This window comes from Nicotiana attenuata, unplaced genomic scaffold (assembly GCF_001879085.1).
Source record: "Nicotiana attenuata strain UT unplaced genomic scaffold, NIATTr2, whole genome shotgun sequence".
NCBI lineage: Eukaryota > Viridiplantae > Streptophyta > Magnoliopsida > Solanales > Solanaceae > Nicotiana > Nicotiana attenuata.
Window position 1 is genome coordinate 73,866 of NW_017672862.1, and position 10,737 is coordinate 84,602.

Below are 10,737 nucleotides of genomic sequence, written 5' to 3' on the forward strand. Positions count from 1 at the left end.
CCATTTACTCTCGTTCTGATTTCTGCCCAGGGAATTTCCGCTTCTGCGGACAAGGACCCGCTTCTGCGGGTCCCGCTTTTCGGAACACTGGCCGCTTTCTGCGGCTTTCCTGTTAAAAATCCCAGCTTTCGCTTCTGCGGTTCCCATCTCGCAGAACCCCGCGATCCCGCTTCTGCGGCAATTCCTACGCTTTCCTGCCGGTTTCCTGGAGGTGACCTAAAAATCGCTTCTGCGAAGGCCAAAAGGCCGCTTTTGCGGCCTCCGCTTCTGCGGTTCCCAAGCCAGAAGCGGAAATACTAGAAGGAACAAAAAATACCAGCTGCTGCAAACTTTAGAAAATTCTCCTCCGTTTAACCACCCGAAATCATCCTCCCGAGGCCCCGGGACCTCACCAAAAATACCAATAACCACTAAACCTTATCAAAACTTGTACCAATCCTTAAAACACCTAAAACAAACACCGGAAACCCGATTCAATCACAGGATTCAAGCCTAGGAAGTTTATATCCCAACCAAAAAACACGGCTTTCGATTAAAAACCTAACCCGAAACCTCGTCCGAATGACCTGAAATTTTGCACACACATTCCAAATTGACATGACGGAAAACACTTACTTGCAACTTCAAATTCCACAATCCCCAGACCCTCGGCATCAAAAAATTCACTATTTGACCGGAAAACTTCAAAAATTTCAAATTCGGCATTTCCAAGCTAAATGAGCTACGGACTTCCAAAATACATTCCGAACACCGCTCCAACCCCGAAATCTACCTAACTGAAGCTGCGGAACCATCGGATTTTCCATTCCGAGGTTGTCTTACACACTGTTCCGACTACGGAACCATTTTTTCAAACACTTAAGCTCTCTTTTTAGGGACTAAGGTCCCACAAACTCTCCAAAACTTAACACAGAACGTGCCCCGGCATACCACAAATAGCATAAATTGGAACTTAGGGGAAGCAGTTAATGGGGGATCGGGGCGTAAATTCAAAAACGACCGGCCGATCGTTTACAGCAAACACCAACCATATTATACGAGTTATTAATCATCACTTGCTAAATTTTTACATTGAAAATTAATTCGCTTCACTATGTGTTGCTTTAGGAATTGATTTCTTCAACTATTTTATATTTTAAAATACATCAGCTTTTTTGTCATAGCAAAACACCTGTCTATTATAGAGTTTAGTGCTTATTACTTAGTTAAGAGTGAAACTTCTCAATATAAGGATTTGCCTCTTTCAAAGAAATGTAACTCAGGGAAGTCTAAAACATATGCCAGCACTGAAGAATTGTCTTCAAAGAGAAAACAGAAAATGATAAATAGAAAAGAAAAAACAAATTAAAAAATCGTTTTCTTTAAATTTACAAGAAAAATTCTTTACGTTTAATGTAGTTCCTATTTCATGATACTGGAAAGCAAACTGAGAATTGATCAATAGAATATCCTGATATTCCTTCTCTTTTTCTTCTCAACTTTTTGCCTTTAAGTCTTCATCTCGCAATAGGAATGGCGATAGACCGTGATCCTAAATAAACAAGGAAGCTGTTTATTCTGTTGGGTTGCGTGACTGCATGGTGTGACAACTGCATTGAATCGATCAGGAGCATTTGTGACTCGTTTCGTCTATAGGAATAGAATGTTAGACTACTGTTAATTCAATTTTTGGTGGATTTATTTGTTTCAGTTTTAAAAACTTAAACTGGATGTACTATGTGGAATATTTCCAGTTTCCACTTTGCAGAGAAACTAAGAACTTAAATACATCATAAATTGTTGTTTGTAGGATATTAATGCTGCGTCATACTTCCTTGCTCTGTGTTAAATTTAGAGACTTCCAGTTGAAAGTGAAGTGCATTTTATTCAACTCCACGAAAGTAACAGAATTTGTAATGTACAGTTGGTGGGTTTGGATTCAAGTCTCACAACGCCACAACCTCCATGTTAATTAAGGATATACTCCATAGATATGCCTAGACGAACTCATGTTGAGGATTAACAAAAAATTGGAATCCTTTCGTAGTCCTCTACGAAACACAAATGTTCGCCACTAATATAAAGTGTTAAGCTTGTGTTGGGTGTTGCGAACAAAGGTCCCACATTGGTAGGCCGAAAAGTTGGAGTCTACATATAAGGTGTAGGGATCTCTTAATGGTGTGAGGCCTTTTGGGAAAAAAACCAGTGCGGGCTTGGCCCAAAGCGGACAATATTCACACCATGTTAAGAGTGTCATTTGCCGTTTTAGCCCAACAAACTGGTATTCAGAGCCAGGTTTAGCGGAACGAGTATGGAGATGGCGGAGTGATGGTGCAGGGCGGTGCACACACAAGAAAGAAGCTAGTTGCGGGCTTCGGTTTGCCATAATAACTCTAACAAATGTGGGTGGCACACAGTGAATCTCGAAAATTGACTCGTGGATCGTCGGTAGTGGACCACGTGGAACTTAGTTCGAGGGGGAGATTGTTGGTGTGTGCGAACAAAGTCCCACATTGTAGCTGAAAAGATGGGAGTCTATATATAAAGTGTAGGGATCTCTTAAATGGTGTGGAGGCCTTTTGGAAAAAAACCGTGCGGGCTTGGCCCAAAGCGGGACAATATCCACACCATGTTTAAGAGTGTCATTGGGCCGTTTAGCCCAACAACTGGTGATAAGGCAAGGTTCAAGACATGTTCATCTTTGCGGGTTTAGTTCTAGCTGCAACATATTTGACGATAATCGTGATTTTTGTTTGAGAAATTTGACCGGAGTGCTACGCACGTTGAGACAAAACTTTGTGGCGGAAGTTCTGGAGATGCGACCTATTGAAGGCTATGTTGAAGAAGGTGGATCAAGTTTATTTTGTCAAAAATCAGGCCAAGGGGGAGAATTGTTAGGTGTTTGCCATAATTTTCTTACCATATTTGGTTTTCCTATCTCTTGAAGGAAAAGGGCAATACTAATTACCTTAACTAGGTTTTCTTTTTTGTAAAGGAAATTATAAATCTCCAATATTTGGCTAGTCCTTTTTCTTTTAGGAAAAGGTTTTGGACTTCATATAAATTGAGCATCCTTCTTCTCATTCAGTAGCATCCACAATGTAGCCATATGGGGTTTGAAGTTGTGTTTAGGGGAGAAACTTTTGTAACCCTCTTATTGTTATAGTGGAGTTTTTGATCTTTTGTGATCCCGTGGTTTTTACCTTCGATTTGAAGGTTTTCCACGTTAAAATTTGGTGTTTCTTATCTTCTTTATTTTTCGGATTTGCCTCTTCCTCGACATAACAAGCTGAATGCGTAAGAAGCGGCCCGGAAAAAAACTAACCACTAAATGTTTACCTTCTGCAGCGACCATTAATAACCGCCAACAAAAGTTCTAGCTTTTGTTGCAACAAATCAAGTCGCCACTAAATATTTCCAAATAAATCTAAATATTTCCACAATAAATCTGATTTTCTTGTAGTGGTTATTTGATATAAAATATATATGACATTTGATATTCTTTTATCTGGTTAATTTTGATAAGACCTTTGATTAGTTGTGAGCTCATCCTCTTTATTTAAAACTGCATGTAGGTTCATCAATTTATTTTGAATTTCTTACAACAACAAACAACAACAACAGTACAAACAACAACAACAACAACAACAATAATTATTCGATATAAAGATCCCACCAAGTGAGATCTGAGGAGGGTAGGATGTTAGCGTCCTTATTCCGGAGATTGTTTGCCGAATGACGCCTCGTTATTTTCAGTTCTTACATAATACTATATTTAAGGAAAAAACTTCAATAAGGACCTTAGGGCAAAGACGGGGGTAATCTTGTTAGCTCCTGAATCCAGCTTCAAGAACAGCTTTTCCCATTCTTTCTCAGCTCTCTCTCTTCCAACATCAATTAAATCAAAAAATGAGCTTCAGTTCAGTTAACTGCTGCTTCTTCATCATCTGTATTCAGCACTATATTCAAGTGATAATGACCTTCCCTTTTCTTCCTTCATTTTTATCCTCATAGCTTCTCTGCTTCTCTTTAACAGCTTCACACAATGCCTCATCAACTCCAATCATGCAAAACCAGCTGCAAAAAAAAAATAAAAAAATAAATATCATATTTTTAATTTTAAGCATAGGATAAATTTTTTTTAACTGTTTGTTAGGCATTGGTATGAGCAAGAAAGCAAGACTAGGAAACGAGAAGAGTGGGGGATTCAAATCGCCTATTTTTTCGATCTAACTAAAAAAACATAATTTAATAATCGAACTGAAACAGACCCTCATAAGTATCACAAATTCACAATCAATGACCTATAACATTTAATACAGGAAATTATATATTACTTGAAAGACACATAATAAAGCATGAACAGTACTGAAAGTTGCAAAGGGAATTTTCGAATGACCAAGTCATTGAGAATAAAAACGAACATGGATTTAAAATTATGCCAATCCCCACCAAGATCGCTCTGTAGTGACATATAGATCAAGTATAGTATTTTTCTTTTGACACTCTTCTTTTATAGTAATTTCCAAAGGTTCTATACAATTTAACTTTAACATGCTCATTTTATCCTTAATAGGATGATTTATAGCCATACCAAATATTTATTGGTTTATTTTAGGTCTATAGTGTGCAATCATCTTTCTGTCTTTCTGAACTTCATACCCAATCAACCACCATTAAATAAATGACGACAGAGTACATGTCAACTTGTAAACAAAAAAAAACAAAAACTAGCATTGCTTTACTTGAACATTTATGGCATCAGCAAGAGGGAATTGACTGAAACATATCACCGGACCACATATTTCAAATTTTCTGTCACTGGCATGTTAGCAACAACACGAGGGAGGTCCAATAACTGTGCATTTTATATGAGGAAATGCAGCCAAAATAGTCTTAGCAACAAACACCAGTGCCTTCCTCCAACATCAACCAAGGAATCCAGCTCTTCAAAAATTTGTTTGCAGTCCTTCACAACCAAACTCATCATTTGGGAATCACTAGCCATTGCTTCATTGAAAACTTTGTTGAATCACTAGCCATTGCTCTTCAATATTCCACATAGATGCACCTTGTGCTGTTTCAAATGGGTTTGTTTTAGTTTTCCAAGAAACCAATCCCCCAGAAAAATTCATGGATTCAACCATAACAGGATCAACCATTGCGCTAACAAAAGGTAACAAATTTGGGATTTCACTCTTCAAAAGCATCTTAGAAGAAGCTGTAAGAACATAACCTTCTTGAGTTTCTGAGATTTCGTCAAGACTTTTAGTAGCGAAAAAGCCGGAGTGTACAAATAGGCGCATCAATCGATGAATACCGTTTGATTTGCGCAGGAGGAAGTTTCAGCTCTGAAACTAACTCAAACAGAGTCATTGCTGCTTATGATTTATGAATTATATCCGGTATGCTCAACTGAATTGCACAACGAAGAACCATGGAATTTGCAAAATGGAAGGTATGCTTATAGATATGGGAACTGAGCTCCGAACATTTTCACTAGCTGTTGGAACATCATTGGTCTGCATTGATCAGAATTTCCCTGCTCTTTTTCTTCTTAAATCAGTATTCGGTATGAAGTAGCTATGATTTATTACAAAGAAAGTTCAATTGAAGACAAACTTGTGGGGCGACAAAAATATAATATCTTGCAGACTTTATTATGAACTAGCTATGATTTGTTACAATAAAGTTCAACGAAGACAAACTTGTGCGTGCGCACAAAATAATATCTTGCATGATTTTATATGAAACTAGCTATGATTTACAATGAAAGTTCAATGAAGACAAACTTGTGGGCGTTCAATGAAGACAAACTTGTGGGGGCGACAAAAATATAATACATTGCATACTTTATATAACATAGCTATGATTTTTTACAATGAGTTCAATGAAGACAAACTTGTGGGGCGACAAAAATATAATATCTTGCATGATTTTATATGAACTAGCTATGATTTGTTACAATGAAAGTACAATGAAGACAAACTTGTAGGGACGACAAAAATAGAATATCTTGCATGACTTTATATGAACTAGCTATGATTTGTTACAATGAAAGTTCAATTGAAGACAAACTTGGGGGCGACAAAAATATAATATCTTGCATGACTTTATATGAACTAGCTATGATTTTTTACAATGAAAGTTCAATGAAGGACAAATTTGTGGGGGGCGACAAAAAATATAATATCTTGCATGATTTTATAATGAACTAGCTATGATTTTTTACAATGAAGTTCAATGAGACAAACTTGTGGGGGCGACAAAAAATAGAATATCTTGCATGACTTTATATGAACATACTATGATTTGTTACAATGAAAGTTCAATGAAGACCAACTTGTGGGGACGACAAAAATATAATATTCTTGCATGACTTTATATGAACTAGCTATGATTTATTGCAATGAAAGTTCAAACGAAGACAAACTTGTTGGGGCGGACAAAATATAATATCTTGCATGAACTTTATATGAACTAGCTATGATTTATTACAATGAAAGTTCAATGAGGACAAACTTGTGGGGGCTGGCAAAAAATATAATATCTTTGTATGACTTTATATGAACTAGCTAGATTTATTACAATGGAAGTTCACATGAAGACAAAACTTATGGGGGCGACAAAAATATAATATCTTGCATTGACTTTATATGAACTAGCTATGATTTGTTTACAATGAAAGTTCAATGAAGACAAACTGTGGGGGCGACAAAAATAGAATATCTTGCATGATTTATATGAACTAGCTATGATTTGTTACAAAGAAAACTTCAATGAAGACAAACTTGTGGGGGCGACAAAAATATAATATCTTGCATGACTTTATATGAACTAGCTATGATTTTGTTACAATGAAAGTTAATGAAGACAACTTGTGGGGTCGACAAAAATATAATATCTTGCATGACTTTATATGAACTAGCTATGGTTTGTTACAAAGAAAATTCAATAAAGACAAACTTGTCGGGGCGCGACAAAATTATAATATTCTTACATGAATTTATTTGATCTACTGATAGTGGACATGATGAGGACAGAAATGTCACGACCCATTTTTCTAAACAATTCGGACCGGCACCGATCATTAAACATGACCACGCGGAACCAACTGCGCTTATTAAAACTTGTTATAACTTCAAACTTTATATGCAATAAGGCAATAATATAACCAAATACTTTTAATTAATTTAAATACCTAAAATAAGCCAACTCCAAAACTTATTCGTAGTAAACAATGAAATACTACTAAGTTATTTATTGGAAACATCATTAATCTTAACCCAAACCCCCACAAGTTTGTCTTCATTGAACTTTCATTGTAACAAATCATAGCTAGTTCATATAAAGTCATGCAAGATATTATATTTTTCGTCGTCCCCCACAAGTTTGTCTTCATTGAAGTTTCTTTGTAACAAATCATAGCTAGTTCATATAAAGTCATGCAAGATATTCTATTTTTGTCGCCCCCACAAGTTTGTCTTCATTGAACTTTCATTGTAACAAATCATAGCTAGTTCATATAAAGTCATGCAAGATATTATATTTTTGTCGCCCCCATAAGTTTGTCTTCATTGAACTTCCATTGTAATAAATCATAGCTAGTTCATATAAAGTCATGCAAGATATTATATTTTTGTCGCCCCCACAAGTTTGTCTTCATTGAACTTTCATTGTAACAAATCATAGCTAGTTCATATAAAGTCATGCAAGATATTATATTTTGTCGCCCCCACAAGTTTGTCTTCGTTGAACTTTCATTGCAATAAATCATAGCTAGTTCATATAAAGTCATGCAAGATATTATATTTTTGTCGCCCCCACAAGTTTGTCTTCATTGAACGCCCCCACAAGTTTGTCTTCATTGAACTTTCATTGTAACAAATCATAGCTAGTTCATATAAAATCATGCAAGATATTATATTTTTGTCGCCCGCACAAGTTTGTCTTCGTTGAACTTTTATTGTAACAAATCATAGCTAGTTCATATAAAGTCATGCAAGATATTATATTTTTGTCGCCCCACAAGTTTGTCTTCATTGAACTTTCTTTGTAATAAATCATAGCTACTTCATACCAATACTGATTTAAGAAGAAAAAGAGCAGGGAAATTCTGATCAATGCAGACCAATGATGTTCCAACAGCTAGTGAAATGTTCGGAGCTCAGTCCCATATCTATAAGCATACCTTCCATTTTGCAAATTCCATGGTTCTTCGTTGTGCAATTCAGTTGAGCATACCGGATATAATTCATAATCATAAGCAGCCAATGACTCTGTTTGAGTTAGTTTCAGAGCTGAAACTTCCTCCTGCAAAATCAAACGGTATTCATCGATTGATGCGCCTATTTGTACACTCCGGCTTTTTCGCTACTAAAAGTCTTGACGAAATCTCAGAAACTCAAGAAGGTTATGTTCTTACAGCTTCTTCTAAGATGCTTTTGAAGAGTGAAATCCCAAATTTGTTACCTTTTGTTAGCGCAATGGTTGATCCTGTTATGGTGAATCCATGGAATTCTTTGGGGGATTGGTTTCTTGGAAATAAAACAAACCCATTTGAAACAGCACAAGGTGCATCTATGTGGGAATATTGAAGAGCAATGGCTAGTGATTCAACAAAGTTTTCAATGAAGCAATGGCTAGTGATTCCCAAATGATGAGTTTGGTTGTGAAGGACTGCAAACAAATTTTTGAAGAGCTGGATTCCTTGGTTGATGTTGGAGGAGGCACTGGTGTTGTTGCTAAGACTATTTTGGCTGCATTTCCTCATATAAAATGCACAGTTATTGACCTCCCTCGTGTTGTTGCTAACATGCCAGTGACAGAAAATTTGAAATATGTGGTCGGTGATATGTTTCAGTCAATTCCCTCTGCTGATGCCATAATGTTCAAGGTAAAGCAATGCTAGTTTTTGTTTTTTTTGTTTACAAGTTGACATGTACTCTGTCGTCAATTTATTTAATGGTGGTTGATTGGGTATGAAGTTCAGAAAGACAGAAAGATGATTGACACTATAGACCTAAAATAAACAATAAATATTTGTATGGCTATAAATCATCCTATTAAGGATAAAATGAGCATGTTAAAGTTAAATTGTATAGAACCTTTTGGAAATTACTATAAAAGAAAGAGTGTCAAAGAAAAATACTATACTTGATCTATATGTCACTACAGAGCGATCTTGAGTGGGAGATTGGCATAATTTTAATCCATGTTCAGTTTTTAATCTCATGACTTGGTCATTCGAAAATTCCTTTGCAACTTCAGTACTGTTCATGCTTTATTATGTAGTCTTTCAAGTAATATATAATTTCTGTATTAAATGTTATAGGTCATTGATTGTGAATTTGTGATACTTATGAAGGGTCTGTTCAGTTCGATTATTAAATTATGTTTTTTTAGTTAGAATCGAAAAAATAGGCGATTTGAATCCCCACTCTTCTCGTTTCCTAGTCTTGCTTTCTTGCTCATACCAATGCCTAACAAAACAGTTAAAAAAATTTATCCTATGCTTAAAATTAAAAATATGATATTTATTTATTTATTTTTTTTTTGCAGCTGGTTTTGCATGATTGGAGTGATGAGGATTGTGTGAAGCTGTTAAAGAGAAGCAGAGAAGCTATGAGGGATAAAAATGAAGGAAGAAAAGGGAAGGTCATTATCATTGATATAGTGCTGAATACAGATGATGAAGAAGCAGCAGTTAACTGAACTGAAGCTCATTTTTGATTTAATGATGATGGAAGAGAGAGAGCTGAGAAAGAATGGGAAAAGCTGTTCCTTGAAGCTGGATTCAGGAGCTACAAGATTACCCCCGTCTTTGCCCTAAGGTTCCTTATTGAAGTTTTTCCTTAAATATAGTATTATGTAAGAACTGAAATAACGAGGGTCATTCGGAAACAATCTCCGGAATAAGGACGCGTACATCCTACCCTCCTCAGATCTCACTTGGTGGGATTATACTGAATAATTATTGTTGTTGTTGTTGTTGTTGTTGTAAGCTGTTGTTGTTGTTGTTGTTGTAAGAATTCAAATAAATTGATGAACCTACATGCAGTTTTAAATAAAGAGGATGAGCCTCACAACTAATCAAAGGTCTTATCAAATTAACCAAGATAAAAGAATATCAAATGTCATATATATTTTATATCAAATAACCACTACAAGAAATCAGATTTATTGTGGAAATATTTAGATTTATTGTGGAAATATTTAGTGGCGACTTGATTTGTTGCAACAAAAGCTAGACTTTTGTGGCGGTTATAATGGTCGCTGCAGAAGGTAAACATTTAGTGGTTAGTTTTTCCGGGTCGCTTCTTACGCATTCAGCTTGTTATGTCGAGGAAGAGGCAAATCCGAAAATAAAGAAGATAAAGAACACCAAATTTTAACGTGGAAAACTCTTCAAATCGAAGGTAAAAACCACGGGATCACAAAGATCCAAAAAACTCCACTATAACAATAAGAGGGTTACAAAAGTTCTCCCCCTAAACACAACTCTCAAACCCCATATGGCTACATTGTGGATGCTACTGAATGAGAAGGAAGGATGCTCAATTTATAGAAGTCCAAACCTTTTCCTAAAAGAAAAAGGACTAGCCAAATATTGGAGATTTATAATTTCCTTTTACAAAAAAGAAAACCTAGTTAAGGTAATTATATTGCCCTTTTCCTTCAAGAGATAGGAAAACCAAATATGGTAAGAAAATTATGGCAAACACCTAACAATTCTCCCCCTTGGCCTGAATTTTCTGA

At 35.8% G+C, this 10,737-nt stretch overlaps 1 pseudogene; it reads left to right on the top strand.

Moving 5' to 3' along the window:
- The window catches only part of LOC109214743, an 11,605-nt pseudogene extending 1,550 nt beyond the window's left edge, over positions 1–10,055 (top strand).
- Positions 10,056–10,737: the final 682 nt, after the last annotated feature.